This window comes from Vanessa tameamea, chromosome 16 (assembly GCF_037043105.1).
Source record: "Vanessa tameamea isolate UH-Manoa-2023 chromosome 16, ilVanTame1 primary haplotype, whole genome shotgun sequence".
In the NCBI taxonomy this organism is placed as follows: Eukaryota; Metazoa; Arthropoda; class Insecta; order Lepidoptera; family Nymphalidae; genus Vanessa; species Vanessa tameamea.
The window spans coordinates 3,747,842-3,774,569 of record NC_087324.1 but is presented as its reverse complement, the minus strand read 5'-3'; the positions used below and the strand labels follow the sequence as shown (position 1 = coordinate 3,774,569).

General features: G+C 29.6%; 1 protein-coding gene across 2 annotated transcripts in view; it reads right to left on the bottom strand.

Annotated features, from left to right (window-relative positions):
- The window catches only part of LOC113393926 (uncharacterized), a 153,321-nt gene that overhangs the window by 85,492 nt on the left and 41,101 nt on the right, over positions 1–26,728 (bottom strand). The window lies entirely within an intron of this gene.

The following is a 26,728-nucleotide window of genomic DNA, read 5'->3' as shown; positions in this document are numbered from 1 at the left end:
GCCAAATCTTTGACCCGAAGTTGACGAAATTTGGTATGAACCGAGCTTGTGGTCTAAGAGTTAAACCCCCTCCGGGCGAACTTTTCTTCTCTTTCTAATGCGAGATTCTTAATAATAATATTAACGCAAGCGACATATATTTTTTATCTATTATTGAATTTAATTCATAAAGTAATTTAAATTATCCATTATATATTTTTTCTAGCCAATGCCTTAAACTATAATCACTACCTACAATAAAACTTAATTTATAGCATTGTCAACGCAACATTCGTTCCAAATTCAATTATGTTCTGTATGGAGGCGGCTGTTATGCAATTGAATTGTTGGTAATCGGTATGTCTGTTTATTTATATAAGTTTCTTCAACAATGTGTACAATGAACATCAATAATACAAGTCAATTTCAATATATTTATTCCTTAACATATTTTACCGTTGTTGTTGTTGTATACAATAAATTGAATATAACAATTTCAGCAATGGACTAATGGGTACGGTATTCAATTCTTAAAGTCGTGGGTTTTTAAAATACTTGCAAATTTATCGTGATTATTATTGTATTTTATTTATTGGATAAATAATCACTTTGAATAAATTTGAAGAAAAAGCTTGATTGAAAAAGGTCCGAAGTCCTTTTTTTAATAAGAGTGATTTTTATTGTTACAGTGAGCATTGTACAGCGTTTACGAACTGAGCATTACTTTTTTATAAAATAATTAAAGGCGTTATCGATTGGCATAACGATAAATTATGCCCAAAATACCTATAAAATTATCTACGCTTAAAACCAAATAAATTTCAAGAGATATTCATAGAACTATATCGTATGTTCATACGATTAAATTACAGGCAATTCACGGTCAGTATCGATAAAAACCTCTTAAGGAAGGAGACACAAAATCCCACGCTTTGTTTTATAAGAAATTTCGTAACTCAATTGCAATCTACTATGTGAAATATCACAGAATTCTAACGTTTATTGCGTGTTTAGTAACATGTGTTATCGAATTTCCAATACGATACCGAATTTATATTTTCCCCATCGCCTGATAGAAATCATCAAACGCAAAACCGAACCGTCGTGAAATAAGCTTGCAAAATAATTCTATAAAGACGTTTTATTAACGAACTCGTATCGTACGTAAAACGAAACGCCACGATATATTAGAACGCAAATTATGGTACTCCATATTGTTTAAAAAAAATACTGTTTTTAATAATTAAGTTATCTTTAACTATCAATCAAATACAGTCGCTATTTCAATTATATTTCTAATAATTATTATTATATGTACATTATTATAAATTGAAAAGTATTGCAGCCTGTAATGTTGCAAAGTTTTATCTTTTAGTGAGGAGATTTGGACGTATTTCCACAACACTATTCCAATGTGAGTTTCACGAGGTAGATTTTAATCCAACAAATGCTTACGATGTTTTTCTTTATAAGGATTGACGGATATAACTTTCTGGCACTCCACGTTCTTGTGTTGCGGTTGAGTTTAAAGTTTGTTCTTACGTAATAAATGTACAGCTGATTTGCATCGTCACGACTTTACTTGTACGTACATGTTTTTTAGGGGGGCGCTTATTTTAATATCGCTTGGTCGCTTTCATCGAATTATAAATCAATAATAAAAATATAGAAAATTGTGTTTAAATATGACCGGGGTTTCGTAAATAACAATTACACTGTCGTTAGTAACCCAAGAGACATATATACAACACATCAAACCGAAGTCTTTCCAAAACATAGCGTATATTTCTTGGTACAATAACATGCCACTGTAGCAGTTAATAATACTCCTAGATTTATACAAGGTTAAGAATTAATTATGTAATAGATAAAATGTTAATATATTTTGAAACGACATGCACTTATTCGTAGTTACAAAGTTATCATTGAACTTCGTCCCCCTATTTCCCTGCGCATGCCATGTTTGAAATACTTTATGAATTATTAGTTGTCGCCAGTGACTTCGCTCGCTTCGCTCTGACGAACCTAAGAAAAGTAATTCATGTCTTTGGAGTTCAAGCTTGCTTAATAAGAAATTTCATCAAAATCGGTTCAGATGGCTTGACCGCGAAAGAGCAACAGTCAAACCCATCTAAGTAGATACCACGCACTTATCACATATTCTAACATCAAACAGATTGTTGCGTTCCTGTTGGAAGGATGAGTGAGCCAACGTAACTACAGGCACAAGGGGCATAATCACATCCCAAGATCGGTGGATGAGGTGACGACTTACCATCAGATGGCCCATTTCCTCGTCCACCTATATTAAAAAAAATGTAAAAAAATATATATACCGGCTAATTTTCACGATAATCGCTCTAATGGAAGCCTATTAATACCAAAATTATTTTTACACATATAATTTGTTGGAGATAAAACATTAAATTAACCTTTTATCTATTCATTCAACCTACTAAATTCCGAGTGAAGACACTATTACGTTAGCTTGCTATGATTTGTATTGCCTATTGCAGTATTCTGAAACGGTTCGACGTCAAGACCGTACCCCTTGAGACTTTCTTAATTACCTAGTTAAAGTGCCAAGTACAGGTGGCTCCGAACGCTTATGCAGCTGTTATTCTGCAGTGCAGTTCAATTATGATATAACACTTAACTTCAATAGCAATAAACATGAAGACATTTAATTTACTATTAATGAATTTTATCTTTCAACAAATTCAGAACCAGATTCGTAACTGTTGTTATATAAGATATACAGATGTAATATAATCTGTCGTAGGTAATATCTATACTAATATTATAAATGGTTAAAAAAAAATATATCCCGCTGAGTTTCTTTCGCCGGTTCTTCTCAGGTCCGAGGTGCTAAATTCCGAACCGGTGGTAGATTTTTGACAATCAATAAGCAAGTGTAAACACTTCTATATTGAATAAAGATTTTTGACTTTGACTTTGAAATGCGAAAGCCTCGAAACCTACTTAAGATTAAATTTAGTATGAAGATAGGTTGAGTCGCGGGAAAAACATAGACATTTTTTTTTTAATTATCCCTCGAGGGCGTAAAATTGGTTGTGATGGTTTTTGTACTACAGTAAAGTTTTATAAATTTCACGCCGTTTTAACATAATAGGCAATAAAACGTCTTATATCCGGTGAATGCGTGCGATTTCAATCATTCTGTCATCAGTAATAATACATTAGAAATGTAACAAATCATTGCGCCACAGACAAACCAGGTAATCAGAGCAGCATACTACTGTTTTTTTTTTAACTCAATATTAGGAAATTAATGGCGTTTTTGATCTGAGCTGTTGACCTACAATCTTTGGAGGCCTAAAAAGTTATTGTTTTCGTTTAAGAGTTCTTTTATGGAGTGAAAGTAAATATTTTTTATTAATAAGTCAGTCGTATATTTCCAACGAGGTAAATAAAGTAATTAAAATTTTAAAGGTACACATACACACTAAATGTAACTTCATAGACATAATTAATCTCTCTCTATTTCTAAACAAAATTAAGAAAATGGCGACATTTGTCAATGTATAAAATAACCGTTAATTTAAATTGTAATTTCTCAGGGATATAAAATATCATAATTTCGAGTTTCATTCTAATACATTCAGTAATTTCAAACAGTGCTAAATAGTTTTACCGCTCATGAATTTACTTTTCCGTACCGCTGACGATTCGAACTTCCTTCTGTTTCTTCTAAATTTGAATAATATTTTGATTTCGATTCAATTACGCAATTCACTTTCGTCCGAAATATTTTACTGAAATATCATAACCACAAACATAACCTGGTTTTGTATTACATAAGAATTAATCGCGATATTAACACGATTGTAAATATTCATTGAAAACATACAATTAAGATAAACTAGTTACGTATAAAATTAAACGAACCAACAATGCAAGAAGTCAACGATTACTATCAAATCTTTATAATACGTAATTATCGAAAACGTCGGTATAACGCGGGTCAAGGCTTAATCTTAAATTACATATGTTTAATCAATTATAAACACGAAGCGTTTTATATTATAGCATTAAATTGCACTACTTATAATATTCACTTGATATTTATCTTGCTTATGCAAGCAGTTTTGGCTGCGCCGTAATCCTTACTTAAATTATAATAACGAAATTCTATTCCAATCAATCCAAGTAAAGACAAAAAAAACGAGAGTTGTCTTGGGTCACCCTTGCGTTATATATTATGTATTAAATAAAAGTCACAATAAAATATATTGACAATATTTGAGTATAATTAATATTAATATTTTTTATTATTGCATAAAAGCTATTATTATAAAAAAATAACATAACAACAATCCGCTGAATTTATTTTGTCTCTTCTTCTCAAATCCTAGTTGTTTATTTCCGAGCCAGTGATAGATTATTAACAATCAATTTATATGTATTGATAATATAATTAATTTATCGATATATAATATGTGTATTCTATATTTACATTTATTTATTAGTTTTAGTTATAAATTATATTTTATTTATTTTTACAACACCACCCATCTATGAGCTATCACCTGGAAGAGATGGCTATGTAGCAATGAGGTCGCTAAAATTGTATGCTTATTTTATTTAGGCTGTATACATGATTTATTTATTTATTTTCGATTTGTAGTGTACAATAAAGTATAAAGTAAAGTAAATCAATAAGCAAATGTAATGCTTGTATATTGAATAAAGATTATTAACTTTAGTAGAAATATCAACCTGCATTGAAGGCTCAAGCAGCATAGCGGAATTAGCTCCAAGCCGGTTCGTTAAAAGGGCAGGAAGATTCGTCTAGCAGAGGATGTCACACAAATACGTAGTAATCTAGATTTAATGTTAGTAGCAACGAAATTTGCAAAAAAACTATTATTACTTAAATCCTACAAATATTATAAATGTGTAAGTTTGGATTGGATGTTTGTCATCACTCAAGACGGCTGAGCGGATTTGGATGAAAATTGAAACTCATATTGTTATTACAATTAATAATATCTTAAAATTATAATGCACCGCGGCACTGGTGATAGATTTTCGTGTCAAACCGAATTCTGTGCAAGGGTAGCTGAGGTTTTATTTAAATCTAATTTATTATTATTAGCATATCAATAAGATTAAAATATTACACTAGGTAAAATCGAATATATTTCAATAAACACATTTTAATATTATTTTCTTAATAATGAAGAATAATAAGTAAAGGGCTCACAACAACATTAATCTGTTACATAGAATAACAATTTAAAAGCAAAACTTACACCCTTGTGGGATCAAATTAACCACAAGTATTTTATATTAAAGTAAACCACTTCACAAAACCAATAAACGTCCGAACTATCTGAATCGGACCAAATTTCACGGCCCACTTAATTTGATGAAGTCAGAACACATTTTGGTCATGAGCATAAAAGCGCTTTAAAGTGCTACAGTTATCACAATCTTATTGCTGTTGTTCGTATTGCTTTCACCATACTGATTTTGTTTACGTGCTTCATTCACACTTAACACTAAAAAGCAATTGAATAAAAAATATTTAGTATCATTACTGTCTTCTGTGCTGATTACATGTTTTGTAAGTTTGAATGATTCCTTCGTGTTTTGGTTGAAATAAGTAATCTATAAAAAAAAAGAGAAAATAATGTCAGTAATTACATTAAACATCACAGATAAAAAACTAATATTTTGAAGAGCAGAATGACGCATTCCTAATTCAAATTTATATTCGAATACCAAATATGTTAAAACGAAAGGCTCGAATCTTTTCTTTTTTTTCTTAATCCATGAAAGTTTTCACGCAAACATTGTACGTATTCATCATATGGAACGAAAGTTTCATTCAAATTTGTGTTCATTGGAGCATCAAACCATTCTTTGGAATAATGACAGGTTACAAATAGACGAAAGTAAGTCTCATTGTGTTGAATGATTTCCGTATTTTGTATCTCACTGCACTGGTTTCTTTGCAATACTTACTAGAGCGTAGGATGTGCGTATTTCGTGTTTTTGAATAGAACTTTAACAGTGTGTCTACTATTAAGACGTATTAAAATAGTTTATGTAATCATTAATATGTTCTCCAGATTGTAATTACCTGTCATAAAATTGCATAATGAAATTTAAATCTTTTTTTAATGTTTTCTATCTGCGATAAAAGTAACAAAAAATAAAAATGGATATTATTCAAATTATCCAATTTTACAATAGGAAAACATTTTTAAAATATTATGACGGTCTGACTATATTTAAAAATTAAATTAATATTTATGTTTTGATTTCTTTTTTCGTTTTTTTTTTCATTATACGTATACACAATATTTTAATTATATACATTATTTAATAATAGGACATATTAAATATCATATTATTAAGTCCATTTAGGAAATGTATTGTATGATATTAAGAGATTTTTTATGGAGTTTCTTTTTTAAATTTTATCTAGAGTGAATAATTATGATATAACTATATATATTAATTAATAAGCAATTTTGCAATTCAAGCTAACGGTATGGCGGAAGTTAAGAGTAACGGTATTTTAATGTCTTGCGGAAACATGACATTCAAAACAGATAATAAAACAATTTTCATTATGGTTTTCTAGTAATGTTTTTATATTAATGATAATATTAAAGATTGACTCTTAATTGTTTTTTTTTTTTTAATTGAATTATTTATATATTTTATAAACAGCCGGGGTAGTTCACATTTGATTGTAGTTAAATCATTTTTTTTTTCACAAGCCTGTCAACCGGGGGATAATTTGAGACTCTTTAAGAGAAATGGTCTTTGGCTTTAATCGAGTTATATTAAAAAAAAAACTAGATCCTGGCACGAAATTATCATTAGATCTTGAAAAAGATCAAACAAGCTTTTAGCGAAAACAAACACCAAAAATAATTAGGAATATCTTTAAAAAGATGTAAAGTAAAAATGCTGTCTCTATTATATGTTGAAAATGAAAGTATAATACCGTAAAATTTGTACGAGCTTTAATTTTTGCCATTCAAGGGATAAAGAACAGTTACTTTAAATCCTAGTTCAAGTCGTTCGCATTGTTCGTACCTTCGAGAAATAACATTTAGCTCCAGTTTCTACGCTTCGAGCCAAACGTTTTATTGCTGTTTAGCTTGATCTTAACAATAACTAAGAAGTTTCTAGAACATTTGACTTTATACTGAGATATAAGATTAAAATTTTATATAAACGATATTAAGTTTTAAATTTTTATTTGAATTATTATAAAAAAAAAAACGCTTTATGTAGCTACATACACCATAAGTATTTATTTGGTATATTATATGTTATTAGCCTATATATATTGTTCTACATATTTAAATATATGAAATAATGTCTTCCAAGCCGTTGTTGCTTCGTCGAATTCCATGTCCAAAGATTATCTGGAAAACAGACCTTTTTAGCTATAAGACTGCCTTTGTACATCTTCAATAGCTTTAGATACAGCTATTTTTTTTTAATAATTCCGTACAATAAAGTGTATTAAATTGTATAAAATAAAGTACATTACTAAAAATTTCCAGTCAATAAGTAATATGGTCTAAGCCGGGCGTTGACAGATTGTCAACGATCCAGTACGTTGCGTTTTATATCGATACAAAATGCTCCGCGAAGTTTCACTCGATATACGAGGCTTCTCCACTGCTGTTAATTGTAGCATGATGTTTGCCTTGAGTGGTATCTATCTAGACGAACTTGCACAAAATACTATCCGAAATAAGAGGAATTCCAATGAATTAATTGTTTTTGGAAACTTCAATAATCATTAGAATCTATGCATGTCAAGTATACATAGTTCATCGAAACAATTATCTAAAATTATTATAATATTCGACGTTTTGTAATTATGATGTGCAGTAATTATGTTAACTATTGCGGTTAAATAAGCATAAGAATTTGTTTTGTTTTCTTGCGAATAAAACGAAGTCGTTTTTAAATATTATATAATATTATAAAAACACGCCAGATCTTGTTATAACTTTTAAAGTATATATAGCAATTTTCAATGAAATCGTTTCAACGGCATACATACATAGTGTTACAATGTTGACGTGCTACGAGTGACAACAAAATTGATGATATGAAAATCAGCTCCATGAAAAACTCCAAATTGAATGTCAACATTCATGGTGATTCATGAACATGTAGAGATTGCAATCCAGGACTTTAGCTTATGGAAAACTAATATGTAAAAAAAAAAAATCAAAAACTAGGCCGATTAGTATACTTTCATTATTCTTCTGTAGAATATTTAATTTTGAAATTAGAAGATGTTCGATCACATACAAGACCATTAGTATAAAGTCCAGCCAAACGATCCAAATCATATTTTCAAACTCTAACACATATGATTGTCACATCCTATTATTAAAATTATCTTAAATATTGTTATTATATAGTGAAATCCAGTGATCGGTTTCGAAAATTCATAACTTAAAAATTTTACTTAAAAGACTTTATTTTTGGCGTCATTTGGCAACCCTAATAACAACCTATAGTACCGTTATTCGTGCTAAATTCACAAGTCGGAACGGCCTAGTTTGCGGTTTTACATATCAATGGAGATCTGACGATACCCAAAGAAGACCATTATACATTCAATGTCAGGAGAAATTTCTCCTCAGCGCTTATGAATAGATCAGGCTTGACGGTGCATTGTCTGGGAGTTTTAGAGACCGTTCAAGCGCATATATTTTTTTAAAACGAGCAGTTCTAAAAAATATATTCAATACAGATAGATTTTAAAAGCTAAAATAATATTTAATAATAATAATTAAATAATTTAATAATATTTAATAAAATAATATTTTTGTTTCAATATTGTAATTTTTAGTTTTAAGTTTGGGTGCAATAAAGTATAAATAAATAAATAATATATTAAAAATATTGCTATCTCTTTTTCGTGGGTAGTATTAAAAAGGATAGCAAGAATCTAAAGGCTAAAATTAATAATCAATCTAATTTTAAATCTCTAGATATAAGTTCGAAAGATTTAATTCGCAATACATGGTAGGAGTATAATCGGATCATGAATCAGAGATGACTTTATTGTACGAAAACTTCAGTTTAATAAGCTATATGTTGTTCTTGACGATTTTTCCGATAGTTCTAATAAATCAAAAGTATCATTTGAAGTCATTAAAAAGAAACATTTATTACGCAAATCTTTACAGAAGAACAATAATTCTTTCTTGCAGAATTTCCGTAGCCTTTTTCTTGTCCGTTCATATTATCGTATGATACGCATTCAAGTGTCGGTGTGAAAGCGCCGATTGTCCTGTCAAATTACGTAACTAATTTGACAGAGAAGATGATTATTAATAACAATAAATATAATCCCATTACACGACTTCGCATTACGGAAAATTACATTTAATAAAAATTAGTCTCTGGTTTTCTGTAAAAAGTATGTATACAATCAGTACGATTAAATTTTTTTTATAATTTATAAGAAATAAAAAATATCTCGCTTTTAAAAAAAATATTTCAAGATCAAATAATCCAGTAAAAATTTGACTATATGATTCAAAATAATTATGTAGGTACTGAAGAAATAATTGATTGCTTGATCATATCGAGATAAATTATTTTTAGAGATATAAATTACTGTCATTTTTTGTCTATGGCAATATATTTAATTGATTAAGGTGTCAAATATGTATGCTAATGTTATAACAATTATTTTATAATAAATGATTTATGTTTTTTTTTTGGATGGTTGCCTTTTGGATGTTATATATAGTTCTGTAAAGACCGATAAGTGAGTAAGTATCGACTAAATTCGGACACTAAAAAATAATTATTTTTGAACAAATAAAATAAAATAATTTAAAAATATTTAATTTTTATCTTAAAAAATTGTCCATTAATAAATAGAAATAATTAAGTTTTAGTAGAGAATTAATTAAAATTAACTGATAAAACTGAATATTAACGTCAAACGAGCATACATTTATCAAAATCCATTGCAGGACCTGCAAGTTTACTCAGAACTAATCAAGACTTACGAGCAGTAAATTTATTTACCGCAAATAACGGTATTTCTGCTAACACCAAACAAAAACGCGAATTGATACAAGTTTTTATATACATCATAAATTATTATATACATTTAATAATACAAGTACATTATGTTTGTATGTACGTGTGGTGGAGACATTATGCCTGATTGCATAATGCATTTGACAAGCTTTAAAAAAAAACTATATCCAAGAACGATTCTTATAAAAATCAGGAGTTAGAATCCGCATGCAACAGTATTGAATGTGTATGTAAATCTAACACCGATTCGAATCTACCAAGAAGAACCAGAACAAAGCGCAAATGAAAAATCTATTCGACTATATGTTGAATATTTTCTTTTGACAAGAAGCAAGGAATGGTTTTTAAATTTAGATAAATTTATTTATATCTTTATCTTTTTTTAATAAAACAAATAAGTTCGCTGTATATGTATGTTTATTTATACAATGCAATTAAATCAATTAAATCTCAGCGATAAACCTCTTTGCCAACAATCTTATCTAAAATAATATATGAAAATATAGACAAAATATATATATAGACGACTATGGGTAGCAATGAACAATGATTAAAATTCACGAAAAAATACTAGAAGAAGGGGAAGAAAGAAAATACGAAGAACAAAAAGTCATTGATGCTAAGTCCTAAATTGAAGAAAAACCCTGTAAATAAGGATTTGGTTCATATCATGGTCTCATTGAAGTTATTAATGAAGAAGTTTTCCGTAGACTTTGAAAAAGTCGCGTGCTGTCATCGAGCAAGATCACAACATGTACCGGTTTTATTTATTGGGTGCGCCGCATCGGTGAGAGGGCGGTCAACCTTGATGCATGGACCAAACACTTCCTTCTAATAGTCATTTTATCTCGTCGCAAAGTGCTAATGTTTTATATTATTTTTTAATTGGTCTTTGTTATCTTTATTTTACAACCTAACATTTCATTAGCAACACAACGAAGTCTTTTGTTTGTAAATATTTTGTAATTCAAATATGAAGATCAATTCTTACGATGCTTCCTTCCACAACATAATTATTATACATATCCATACAAGTCTATTAAAAACAGTTAATTTAACATGTTATTATTGATCAACAGGCAACTATATATTAACTATATTAGTGGCAACACTGTGTTGTCATTATAGTATCGAGTAAGAAATTCGGTAAAATATCAAAAATCATGGGATAATTTTGTCATCGAATAGACTTTTTTATTATTTCATAGTAGTAATAGTTAACGCAACTTAACATATTCTCTGAGGCGCATTGAACTCAATATCCCAATCATAACGTCAATTTAACGTATTGAAATATTAATGGTTTTGAATTTGAAACGAACGCAAATAGCAAATGAGATAACCACATCGCCAGAATTCCTTGCTTGTTAAATATTCAGTTCACAACTGTTATTGGCAGCGATGGTATTAGGAGTTATCAGTAAAATTATTTATTTAAATAAATAATATATATTAGCTTACCTTGATCTAAATAACTGTAAACGTGTTATTGGGGCCTTGGTATTACCACCTGCTAATTGTCCAAAAAGCCTACATACGTGTTTGGCATATGCTAAAATTTCTGACCTGTAAGTACTATAAACATCTAAAGCATATATCGAGTAAGGAAAACGTAAACAGGAATTTAGTTCTTATGATATAGTTACTAATGATTAAAATCGTTTATATCTGATATAATAATCAAAGGCACCTGCCAGGAAGTGGCTTTGAAAAAGACGTTAAAATGTATCTACCAGCTGTTCTTTTGAATTTGCGGTAACAATATTACGGCACGCATGAAGGAACAAAGAGTCATATTTTAAAAACTTGAATAGTAGTTATAATTGAGTTAAAATTAATACATCTAAAAGCACTCAAGTTAAGGAAGTTTGTATTTAAAAGAGGCATATTAATACTGGACGCAAATGTTTATGTTATTTTAAGAAATGTTTTATTAAGTATACGGCACACTGATTCATGCGGAAGAACAAAACAAGAATATTATTTACTTGTACTAGTACTATCTTTATATTAAGAATAGCATTCAAAAACTATTATTCTACGAATATTGGGATAAAGAATCTTAAATGATGTGACAAAGTCAACTTTTACGTCAAATCTCATATTCATCAGACATCTAAATCGGATTTGAAAAAAATGACGATCGAAACTCGTTTCTTGTAAATCATTTTCCAACCGTAAATACGTAATTCGAATTACGTTTCATTACAAAAAAAAAATATGAGTTTTTATAACTTCACTATTACATTCGATAACGTGACTTATCGACTAATAACACTGTCGCTGTTGCTTCATTAACAACTCTACTGTGTGCGTTTATCAAAATTGTTGCGTTTAAATTATCTGTTGATGTACCTTTGTTTGTTTTCTTTTTAATTATATTTAAGTTTATTGTTATAATTGTAGTATACACAGATCTATAGTAACATATTCATTAGCATTAGATTTATATTTTATATAAATATATATTATCTGTGTATTTTATGCATCTGTCATCTCGAGTGACACACATCGCAAAAGCGCGGGAAAAGAGGATATATAAAAATGGGCGCGCGGTGAAGACGGTGTGTGTGCACAGCGAGCTGTTATTTAAATATAATATTTATTTTATTTAATTGGTAGATCGACTTTACATGTGAACATTACAATAATGTTATACATAAAAAAAAGTACCGTGAATTTATAAATGTTTCGAAATCTATAATTAAATAAATTTGAATTTTGATAAATTATATATTCTAACGGCATCAAATTTGATACAGCTTTGATGATTTGACGCAAAGACCTTTTTTTTTAAATAATTGTTAACCTTAAAACATGACATGAAATTGCACTGCCACAAAAAAAATAATTTAAAAATGTATTTGACATACAACCTATTATTACTATATACATTACCCTTGCATTTAAACAACTAAATTTTATAATTACATGCTACAACGCAACATACAACCTCCGGCTTATTTTTTTTTTTTGTCTTCATTCGAACAAGGCTTATTTGTTCCGGTTCGAATGCAACAATGATATAACCTATGCAATTATATTTATAACGATTTAATCTACTTGAAGATTTAGCGTTGATTTACAGTTTGAAATTGTCCTTATAATTACAATTAATCCAATAGTGGTATTACTAAATTCATAAATAAGGCATTTACAAAATCTAAAATTCGGCAATATTTTGGGTACGTCAAAGCAGCGGTGAAAAGTTTCTGAATATTTAAAGGCACATGTTTGTTCAATACAATACAATAATATACTTATTTCTGAATTATCAAGAAGTAATTCCGCTTCGTATATAAGGGGCTCTGTAATGCCTTATATAATACAATTTTCGAAATATAGTAAAGTTTATAAATTAGATCTTTTTATAATAACGCAATAACAAATTGTTTTTCTTAAAAACACTTATTTTCTCGTCACGTAATTGAACCTTATTATCTAGCCTGTCATCTGATCATGTGAACGTTGATAAAAGCTAATATGTCGACTTTCTCCATCGAATATTTCAACTATGGAGCCATCAGTCTTTGAAGATTTCCCAGCGACGATAATTAGGATTTACAAGTAATTTGACGTGGCACAGTGGCCGAGAAGTTAACTGAAGTCTTCGAATTCCCACCTCTAAATCCACCTAGCTAATGAACATTATATGGAACAAGTTGTGCCTTGCCTTACTTAGCGAGAACTCTAGGCAGTGTTGGGCAATATTTTGGACGATAACACTTTTGGATTATATGGAAAATATAAACAATATAATATCTTCTTTTGGTATTTATAGCCTCTAATAGTTTTATTAATAGCTTATGTCAGTGCACATTTACGAAATTCTTTCTTATATATTTGAATATTATTTTTTAGTATTGACTGGATAAATATAAAATAACTAGATATAAATGTTATAAGTAACGTTACCGTTCCGTATTATCTGATATACTTCCCTCTGCTTAGGATTCTGATGAACTTGAAAAACTGGTTTTCAAGTTTATCAGAAATTAGCGATTTAATTTGCATTAAATAATTAATTATATTTGAATTTAAAATTATATATTTGTATTACTTACCTTACCTTACATTTATTAATATTTTCTTATACATAATACATTTTTATTTAAATATGTGATTTTATTTCATTGTATGATATCCAAAAAAATAAACAAATACTGTCAAAAATACAACAATATTCACTAGAATACTATTGTATTTATGACTTTATTTTATTTATTTATTTTCAGGAAACAAACAGTACAATAGAACAGTAATATGAACTTTTGTGTAATAACACAAATTCAGTATTCAAACAAGAATATCAGCGTGTACAAAACATCTAAATGTATTTCTGAGAAAGCGAACACACAAAAGTGAGAAAGATGAAAGCATGATCATATTTTTTCGTAATCGTGATCTCATGTTCTCAGACCTTCACAATGGCGTTTGTAAATAAAATGTAATACAGAACGTTAGTCTGTAAGTACGGATAATGAAAGTGTTGCGCCATCGCTCAACGACTTTTGGCTTTAATAGTAGATGCAATTAATTAAACTAAACTTTCCCTTTCGTGATACGTGGGATTAATCTGTTATGATGCAAAATGACGTTAGGCTTGAATAATTATATCATACTTTAATTAAGATGATAGGTTTTGTAGCAAAGTTATTGTGTAGGATACCCCCAAAATAGTGACATGACACACATCATGATCACAAAATCAAAATATACGTACTTAATTCAAGTAGGGTCTTGCGAGCACTTTTGAATCGTAATTTTACATGATTGAATTATATTAAAGTGGTATCTTTAAAAGAAGAAAAGACACGCTTAGAGTTTGACGTTAGAAAATAACGTAGTCTTCTCGATTTCAAGCAACCTCAATTCTAAATCATGTAAATGACTAAGACAGTAATATTATTTTGTCTGAGTAACTTTCGTATTAAAATAGACTATTTGGAAATTGTTGCACACAATTCAGACCACTTGAACTTCTAATTAAATGATTATTCTATTATGTATTAATATCCGCGACAACGAGACGTCCCGTCTCTATTGTTTCAAAGAAGTGTCACGCGAAAGGCGTGACGATAATTGTCTTATCTCTTCGTATATTTTCAAATTCAATTCCGATAATAACACGCGTTGTATATAAGCTACGTTATGTATAGCTAATATATGAGGTGAAATTGCTTTTCGATTCGCTAATAAATATTTTGCTACGTCCCGATTTTTCCGTCCCGCGAACTTTTAATAACGAAAATAAATACACAATTAACAACACTAATAATAGTAAGGCTAATATAAAACGGCTACCAATCAAACATAACAAATATAGGTTTATATTACGGCAACAAAAAATGGTCAATTATTATAATAATAGGGAGGTACTTATCGATAATTGTTTTGCCGTGAGCAATATTAAGTCAATTTAACAATTGTCTGTTACAACAAAAATTAAATCGAACTGAAATAATTATGAGTATGATTGATAATACGAATAAGTCATATCACTACTTTCGGTTTTAATTACAGTTTTTACATAGCCTTGATTAAATAACACAACGAAGACATGGTGAGTAATTATTTTAACAAAAGATTTAAAGAAATCGATGTTTTCTTTAAATATATTAATACTCTTTATCGCTTACCGTATTAGACGAATTCATATTTCGATTGTGAATCAGATTGTATCAATGAATCGGAGAAAAAAATCTACATTACTGAGATTTGATAAATTTAAAATCTAGATTCCTTAGCTGATCTGGATGGTATTTGACCAGTTCGTCCATAATCTGAGTATCTCTATTATGGATTGACATTTTGAGATTGTAAACCAGAACGTCCTTAATGCCATTAGCCTCCTCTTCAGGAGTCTTCCCGTGATATGATATTAAAATTGAGGACTTATAGGAGAAATATATCGTACTATGTATATGACTGATTGGACATCAATTGTGAATAACAGCATCTGTTTATTTGAAAAGAGCAACTATGCGAGTTTCTTGCCGTTTCATCCCGCTGGAGGTTGCTTTCCGAAACGGTGTGATTGGGAAGTTTACTTGAATAAAATACATTTGATTTGATTCGATACTCGTCTTGTTAAAATTTAAAGTATTTAATCAAATCGACACTCAATCGCTTTTTACTATCACTCTGTGTTATTAAATTTAATCACTCGATTGAAACACTGACTGGTGTTACGCATACTGTTATTAAATTACAATTGCAACACAAAGTCAACTGGCCCCCGAGCTTATTCCTCCATTCAGAATAATAATTTGATAATTATATAGGATTGAAATCTATCGAACTCGAATCCTGTACAACGCCCAGTGCTCACCTAAACGTTTAAGTAATAACAATGAATATATAATCTGTATTCATTTTAATAAATTTATCACCATTTATAATACTACTAGTTCTCGTCCGCGGCTTCGTCTGTCTGTAGGTGGGTTGTCTTGTGCGGTCATGTGTTTAGATATAAAAAGTAGCCTATGTCCTTTTTTGTGGTTCAAGCTTGTTTCATTTCATCAAATTCGGTTGTTTTACCCGTAAAAGCGAAATAGACAGTGTTACTTTTGCATCTTCAAAATATTTATTATTATCTTCTAAAACACGCTGCATCTTCGAGCGTAAGTTATGTATATTCGTTTAGTATTGTTTCAGTTAGGCATTAATAAAAAAACGTCTTCAAATTATTTATCGTAATATATATTCACCATGGTCGGCGATCACAATACATTTCATTGCACTGTTTATGTACATAAATCTATTATTCATCACCATCATCTTTATTTCTGTGTTATTCTGTTTATTTGGGTCAGTGCAGCTTATAATATTATAAGGAAAATGAAACTAGCAGAATTTACGACGTCACACAGACTGGCTTGCTTATGGATGCTTTCGCTGGTTTCCCGGAAAATATCTGTGATCGACGAGTTTCGTAATACATTGGATGCGTTTCAGAAATAATTCCTTACTCAAATTTGATGACACCTCCAGGTTACATTCAATTTTACTTAAAATCTTATGACACATTAAAAAATATACATTTAAAAAAAATTGTTTCTAAAATATCTTAATATCCCTTGCATCCATATTATTCGATGTTATTAATTCAAAGCTTTCAAGGTTATTCAATATAAGGTTCTCATCATAGTGCTATATAAAGTTTTAACCCAACACTTAATAGTTGTTAGTACGTCCGTCTGTGCTTCGCGTGGTATGTGCACAAATGCCACGCTTTACTCCGCCCGTTACGTTATTTGAAATGTCAGATTCGTGATTTTTGTCGTGAAATATTTCGTAATATATTTTGTGCAATGTTGTTGGTATATCGGTAAACCTAATTTTAAACGATCATAGATTTGTATTTCGAACAACTGTATGACTAATTTTATTTAGCTCACAGCTTAAACCAACACTTGTTCTATAATTACACACAGTTTCTAAACGAAACAATGGGTTCAGCTTTATTGGATATCAATCTTAAAGGGAAATATCCTTCGTAGTAAAATTCACTAACACAGATAACATTAGTATTTGCCGAGATTCCCAGCTATCTAGATAATGCGGTTATAATGATAGTATTATAAAAGACGTAGAAAGTTCGATGGATTATTTAAATGAGGTCTCCGTCATTTGATTCGCTTACATTATTCATAGCTAAAATAAATAGAGCAATGCGAATTTTATCTTAGTATTGAAAATTAAATGCACCATGAGACTAGACGATTCGAAATTATGGCTTACCGTAGAGCGGTACAACAGCAATCTTCAATTTAATGCCAATATAACAGTTTCATGGTCTAAAAATCTTAGCAATTCGTGTGAATTAGCAAATTGGAACGATCTTTAAGGAATGTATAATCCTTTTAAGCATGACTTATATCTTGTCGTAGTGACACTAATATCAGGCCGTAATTGCATCATATTATTATAAAGAAATTTTTGGGCACATATCATCACGCTGCTGTTTGATGCTGTTTAGTCTACATAAATGTATGTATTAGTATCTAATACATATTTATATGTTCCTGGACTTGGTCCTTACGATGGATTAAGATCCACGTATTCTATCTTCTATGTATTTATGTATTGTATATTAGCTCGTTTATTTATTATATTAACTCGTTTTCTAATCGAATGATAGTGTTGAAGTCGTTCGAAGAATTCGCTTTTGTCACGCATGACCTTGTGTTGCGGAAGAAATGTATATGAATCGTATTACCTTATATACTTCTTGTATTTCAATACAGCTTTCAATCATTGTATTATGGTTTTGTATATATTTGTCTATTCGCTTTGATGTAGCAAGTTAACTTGTATGTTTTGTTAAATTTCTTATAATGATTCTTCTAAAGAAAAACGCAACATTTTTCATTACTTATCAGAAATGACTATTTCGCCTGACATTTGAAGAACTCTGTTTAAAACATAATCAATTGCTATAAGTAACTAATCATGTAGTTGAAATCTAATCTTTAAATTAACAATTTCGTCTGTACCGTAGTACAGACTATATTGTTTTGATATTCTTAATTTATTGTTAATTATTAATTGAAATGAACTATTTTTTAAACATTGACAGGAATTATAATGTAATAGAGGCGATAAATCGTGTAAATCCTAGACTTCGGCTAGAGAATATTTAATTTGAATGTTCTCGCTTTAATAACAAAATGATTAGCAATACTTCACAAACTAAACAACTTAAGCTTAACCAGGTTTTTGTTATTTATTACTAACTGTGACATCGACTACGAATTTTTCGTAGTCACGAATTATTTGCACAATATTTCGTCACTATATTTATTCTTACCAATTAGAACTGAAATCATCTAAAATAATATGTTTATATATAACATACTAGCTGTGACAAAAAAAATCTCCTGCTTTAACCGCAAAAGGGGTTTGATTTCTAAAGTTACAGTATTAGTACACCTGTACACCATCTGTAGAGCATACATTTTAAATTTCAAGTCTCTTACTTAAAAAACATAGGACTTTCATACTAACTTCCAACCCCTTTTTACCTTCTTAGCGGTGCAGTTTCGTAAAATCCGTTTAGCGGATGACCCTATAAGGAATCTGTCAAATTTCAAGTTTGCGGTTATTATAGTTTCTGAGTTTTCGTGATTAATCAGTGAGTGGTATTTATTATATTTTCGTATTAATTGTAATTTAAAATTGTTTATTTTTAGCATTCCAAGTTATAAGAAAAATAAAATCAATGGTTATATATTTCACAATGATTATAATCGGCTTAAGTCGAAAAAAACTGAACGAGCGATTCGTTGGTCGTTCAATTTATTTTCAAAGACTTATCATTCATATAATAGCTTTTTCCATTCAAAATGTTTTACCATCTATTTATTTTTTAACGGTTCATCCTTGACTTTTACGGATAATATTAGCATTTATTCGTGAACAACAGAGTATACGATTTGTGACCGTAATACAAAAACTCTTTGGTCACGAACTTTTTAAATTTTAATGCATACTACAACCTTGAATACTTGTATTACGAAGCTATTGTCTTGTACGTTTGTTGAAACATTTCTATGATAAATTGTGGTGGTCTTTCAAAGCGTAATATGAAAAGCAATGATTTATCGACCTCTTCCTTCTTACTTTAACTACTGTGCCCATATTGAAACGTCAATATTGCCGCCAAAAAATACGACCTTTCTTAAAGAGCGAAGATATTTTTTACACAGCCTAGATGTTAAAAACATCGGTATAATTTTAAATGGAATAGTTTCAATAACATTACTAAAAGTACATACTACAGGGACAATTCTCCGGATCCACGGTCCGTTGCTCTCATCTGCACAATTGTTGAAATAAGGAGTATGTTTGTGGCATTATCGACCTTATTGTCTCGATATAAAAACTATGTGTTACTTAAAGAGGTTTAATGCTAACCGAGGCTGTCCTAACACCTTGACGTTTGATTTGAAGTGAATCGGTTTCCATAAAATCGGAAATTTAATTAAACATAGATTCATAAAATGCAAATCTTGAGAATTGAATTGAATATGAGTATTTGTAAGTCACATACCTTTGTCATATTAAAACAATTGACGAAAACATTACTCACAAACTGTTTCTAAATTTATCTTTATATAATTAAAAAGATTTTTTATAGAGATTTTTGTCTTACAATGTCTGAGGCAGTCTATTTTTTCCGAATCTACTGGAAATCGTTTAAATTTGGCCTAAACGTTGAATCGGTGTTGTTGTTGCTACACCTGCTACCTGATGTATGTTCTTCATATGGTCAGTTCTCACGAACCAATAGCAAATATGTCGTTTTAAATGTGGTAGGATTTTATCTCGAATCATGGAATTTATTTCAAGCTGGACGTCTTTGACCTACAACATTTTGCATCATTCTCGGATTATTATGTAAAATACCTGTTTTAAATAACAATATTTGCAAGTCGATAGCTGACATATTTTTATAAATATAAAGTTGATCGTATACAATAATTTCATAAAATTATTAATAATTATTAAATTAGTGTTTTGCTTACAATATAGTAAACCGATTTGACTTAGAACGTCCGCATTGTGACAGTTTACATTTGCAAAAAACATCTTATATATGTCGTATGTATAATATAAATAAGTAAGATAAATAACTATATATTATTTTACTCTAGAACAAACTTTGTTTAGTACTTCTAGCACAACAGATTCACTGTGACGTCTACGAACCTTATTTTTATACCAACTTGACAAACAGAAATTCCATTTTCAAATAAGTATTTTAGTTCATAATACTGGAACATTATATTGGAACAAAATAAAATAAATCCTAGTTGATAACAAATAAATCGTGTATGGGAAGCTTTAATTTGTACCCCAAGTACGGTACGGTCAATTAAAATGAACGCGATAAACGGTACGAAGGCGATACTGTCGTAATATTGACACGGCCACTGCCTACGCTTCGGATAAAATAAAATACATTTATCACCTGATTTACTCAGTTTTTATATTTAAAATGACAAACGATAAATATGACGAGACGTCGTAAAAAAATATATTTGAAATCTCGTTGATTGTTATCGATAAAAATAATTATAATTAAAAAACGAATCGCGGTTCCTATCTCTTTGTTCCATATTTGCATTGACTGATAAAAAAATCTAAATCTGATCTTTTATGAATCTTGGAAATATGAGACAGTCCACGTTTACGTCCAGCAGGGTACTCCATAGAACCCTGTCATATTTACCGATTATTCTTTCAAACTGAAATTAGGTCTCTTTAGAAATGTAGGTTGTTATACATTAGTGCATTGTATGTGTGTAATGAGGATAAACGATCGAACACACCTGTCCAGCCAAGCGAGGACAACAAAAAGACATAGAAGCCGCTGCGTCGCGCAGGTGTGGCCGTAACTTTACATACGATTCCGTATCACGGTTGCTTTCGCTTCGCCGAAGCATATATGTAAGTTCTATTTTTAAATATATGTACGTAAAATATCTTTAGATTTAATAAATTCACTCTAGAAGCCTAGAGAAAACATCATTATAAAAAAACAATGTTTACATCATTGCGTTATAATTTAAAAAGTTACAACGAATTGATTTTGTATCCAATATTATCTGTGCGATGTTCAAAACTCTTCTCAAATATAAACTCGCCGATGGCCGTGAAATGAATATATAAATACAGTGCTATTTCCTGTTACAGCCTTTGAATCATTCCGAGGAATCGAAAACAAATACACATTTTGATTTTTCATTAATAATAATCAGTATAATTTATTTTAATAATATGTAATTTCTGATCGCACGGTTTTCATTTAGTGCTGTCTGGCAACATCGATATTATTGTTCTAGTTTTAATATTAATTAAACATATATTAATATTCTGTATAATGATTTCTAGACTTTTTTTTTAATATAAAAATAATACAAGATTTTTATTGGTTGACATAGTTAATTATCAATTTTAAGATATGGTAATTAATTTGATCATTGGAAGTCTAAATTTCATATATATTGTAGACAACATTTTATATTGACTGCATATAAATTTGAATCGATAAACATTTTTTCATAAAGAAACCCCGGAAGAAGGAAAGAAGACCCGGTAAGACATGTACCCTCCACTGTATTTAGACAACTAACAGATGATGATTAAGTGATGAAAAGGAAACGGATTGGCTGAAAATTATTTGCACTGCATTTTCATTGGCGCGAAAACATTTAATTCGACGAAATGCCAAAGTAGTGCACATAAGTCATACACAGTTTGAAGTATGGGTAGACCAACTTGCATACAAAAACAGTTTTAAAAGCTCTTTCTCTTTTATAAATCTATGAAATATCGATAGACGTATTAATGAATAAAACAATTCTCTTAAACTGGATATTCTGGTACGGGTGCGGAACTGAGGCCAATTTGGTTATACGTTATTATAATAATGAGAGAATAGCCTGCAGATGCCTCACGTATAGCGATTTCATCATCGATGTTAAAGGGCCAAGCTAAATTATTCGTTTATTTTACGTATGTATGAAATTGAACTCTCTGGTGTGAAAAATAGAATTCAAAATGTAACGATAAGAATAGAAATGCAACGGCACGTTTTGATGTTAAAAATATCGATTGTAATGATCGATAGTTTAAATTGCATTTAGGTTGCGTGCTTCACTATTACATATCGATATGAGTATCCGAGTATTCAGTTTGAGGCTATTTAAAGTCAAATTTTATTTTCCCCTAATCTATGGCAATTTGAGCCATACATTTAGTATTTTCTTATTAAAAACTTAAGCTTATTTACACATTTTTGCACTTGCATGTATGTGAATAAACCTTGTTTTACTGTGTATATACAATTTATGCAGCGTTAGTAGAAAATATATATTTTCTGTTACTAGAAGTGTGAAGAAATCGGGTAGATATGCAACTTGTCAAAACATTTTATATTTAATCAAATTTCAGCAGATATATAATAAATTCAAATCATCGACATTCGATACTTTTTGCTGTGGATGTACAGCACTAAATATGCACTTTGACGTATTCACGACAATGACCCGCTCTGCTTGCTCTTAGAACGTGCCAAAAATTTTAAATTTACCAAATAGCCTTACTTGATACAAACTCACACAATATCCAGTTTAGCGTTATTATGTTTCTGAAGATGTCGAAATATCTCGTATTGACCTTTTAAAGCTATTGTCAAACCGTGTAAAATCGTGTCATTGTCGATTATTTATAAAAAAAAAAACTTTAACAAATTTTAATATTGCAATGGCTTAAGATAGATTTAGAACAATGAATCTATAATCGATTCGATTGATTATCAGAATCTTATTTAATAGCTGTCAGAAATGAAATTATAATCCCTTTTAACATGATCTTTGAACACTACTTGTAATGTCAATCATAAGTCGATTATACTAAAGAGCAACAATAACATTTTAAATATCAATATCTATTCTAAAATTTAATTATATAGTACCTATATATGAGTACCTTCGTTTCAATTGTTGTTTAGTTTTGTAATTTTAAAATAGGAACAATATATTTTTTTTAATTTAGAAATTCATGTACCATGTACATGAACCTATTCTGGTGAAACTATGTGATTTTTTGATGACACGAGATATAGACTAGATATTTAGATAGACACGCCTTGATTAATATTACGTGAGATTTTTATTAAAATTTTGCTCTAATTTTAAAATATACTAAATCATTGATAGATTTTATCAACGTTAAACTCTTAATTAATACATATATTTATAAACATTAATTCTATAGGTCACTCTGGCCGAGACCTCTAACTTACATAACTCATTATGAATTTTTAATCTCCGACCGGCGAAAGTAACATGACTTTGACACCGCTTACTGTGAGATTTTGATTTTCACCGTGACAGATCTGTTGAAACAGTTTAAGATTGTCATACGTCAGATTTACAGCGCTATATCGCTTGAAAATACAATATATACGTAAAATATTTTTTATTTTGAACTGAGACTGAGACTGACCAATCAAAGCAAAATAAACCGTAGATGGGTATATTGTTATGAATTTCACTGATATTTCCCCCTTATTTTATTTAATGCTATGCAAAAGCGTACGAATAACAGTTAGTACTATTATATAAAACTAAATAGCCTATTTAAATGCGCTTTTTAAATTCGGTCTTTTTCTTACATAGTCCGTTTATTCAGTATATATAGATGAAGCAGTAAAGTTTAACGCGAATTAAACCTACCAGAGTGGTTAAAAATATCAATAACGGTTAACTGTCATTATATTAATTACAAACTACGTTTATAAACAAACTGGCGCCAATAGAATATATTAAGTAATTAATTGAATGAGTATAAAAATAAAATAAGTGCTCCTTTTAGACGGAAACGGATAAGATATTATATAATTACTTCAACGGTAAATACATAACGGTATCAAGTATGTCCAACATCTGGTAAAATCGTATATATTAAGTGAAATTTATAATTAAGCATTTAGGCCTGTATCGCAATTAGATTTAATCCTAATTGTAAGTGATAAAAAAAACGAGCCGTGTTGTTTTTATCGCATATCATCGCTTCACTAATTTGGTGGACGGTTAGTTTTATAGAGACGCTCTGTATAATTTGTTACAAATCATGAGATGTCGTTTTAAGTTGAGACCTAATTATTATTAGAGAATTTTATATGTATAATACTAATTTAGTTTCGCAATTCTATTTTATTTACATAATTTTAATAAGTTTATTATAATGTATAATTTGTGGAATAATTTGCAACCTATATTTCCTGTTTTTTTTTTTTTAATGAATAACATATTGCCTCTCGCTTTACTGCAATATGTGTAAGATATTATAAAAAGGGACGGAAATGTGTAACAGGAATGTCGGGGAAGCGAGCCCTATTGGAGCGCTATTGACCAATGAACGCGCGCGGTGCTAGAATTAATCATTAGATGGTACTAACTCAATAGAAAGAAACAAAACATAATGAGTTCGCAGTTTAAAATTGGAATAATTTGTAAGTATGACTTTTGCCGTAGTCTTGAACAGTATTGGGCTGAAATGATAATTCGAGTTAAAAAACCTACAAGCTTCACTTCCCGGTTAGTTAGGTGTACGTATGTACAGAAAAACATATAATTAATGGCAATTATGTCCACATATACCGCTCATAATAAACTGGTCTTAATCTTTGCATAATATAATTATTATAATATATATCTAAATACATATAAATGTCATTGTTCATGTAATATAACATGAACAATAAAATTAAATCGACAATTAATTAAACAAAAAATAAATATTATTAAAGTTAATTTATACAAGCATGCGTTTCTTTTATGAATGTATAGTGGATAGGTCTTGTTAATTTCGTTGCTAAGTTTTAATAAATAAATACTATATATTATAAGAGTACCTAAAAACATTTATTGCTTATTTTTCCAGCAGAAAGATGAAGATTTATATACCTATCCATATATATTTATATAATATATGGTATTCGTGATTTAAATTATAAATATAAAAAAAAAATGTACACCGACCTGAGCTTCGTATTTCTGAGCATAATATCACTTTAAAAAAAAAACAAAACTTATAAAAAGAATAATTTACATTGAAGATTTATATCAATTAAAGCTACTGTACAAACCATAGCAGCTTGGAATGGCGAGAATGCTACTAGTATTTTCTCGTTCAATCGCAATTCTGATTATCTGTGAGAAGAATCAACTAGCCCTCCTGTCCAGTGGAGGCAATAAATGGGTAAACATTTATTTACATCGTCTATTATATGCATATCCAATATGATTTCTCTAGCATACATTAGTCTACCTAATAATCATTCTACTCTTTATCAATGCGAACATTTATTATGTTATTGTATCGTTTAAAGTATTGAATCATAAAAGGATTAATAATTTTAGTGTTACACGGTGGGTCTACATTAAATAAAATCATAATTACATACGTGTTGCGTTACTGAGTTCAATAAACTGCTAATATAAATAATTCAAATCAAATGTATTCTATTCAAGTAAACTTTACAATAACGCGTTTTTGTTGATCGTTACTATTTCAACTCTACCACGAGAGCAGCCTTAAGCGAGAAGAAACGGCAAGGTCACATAGTTGCTCTTTTAAGTAACCAGATTTACAATGATGTTAGTACTCACAATTGTCCTTTAATCAGTCCCTTGTTGGAAGGCGAGCCTAAAACCAGGCGTCTTTATCCAAAAAGTATTAATTATACAAACTTAATTAACAAAAAGATTAATTGATTAATTTCGTCTAGCAACCTGTACGTGACATTTTCATTATGAGCGATCGGATAATTAAGACTTTAAATCGTAGCAAAAATTCCCTTTCGCACATATGACAGTTTGGATAGCTATGTCCGAGAATATACTGGACACCTGGTTACCCTGACCAATTACTTAACAACTCGTTTCATTTGCTCAAATAAATTATGTATCTAAGCGCCAATAATTCACAAAATGACTCACACTTGGAGCCGAGACACTGAGGACATTAAAGGTTATAGGATAGTTTTGACATTTGAAGAATCCAATATGGCGAGCGGTAACTCTTTGTTAACTATCGAATTGATTTAATGATTAATTTAATAAAAATGTAAACATACATTGATAGTAATTTATTTTAAAAAATA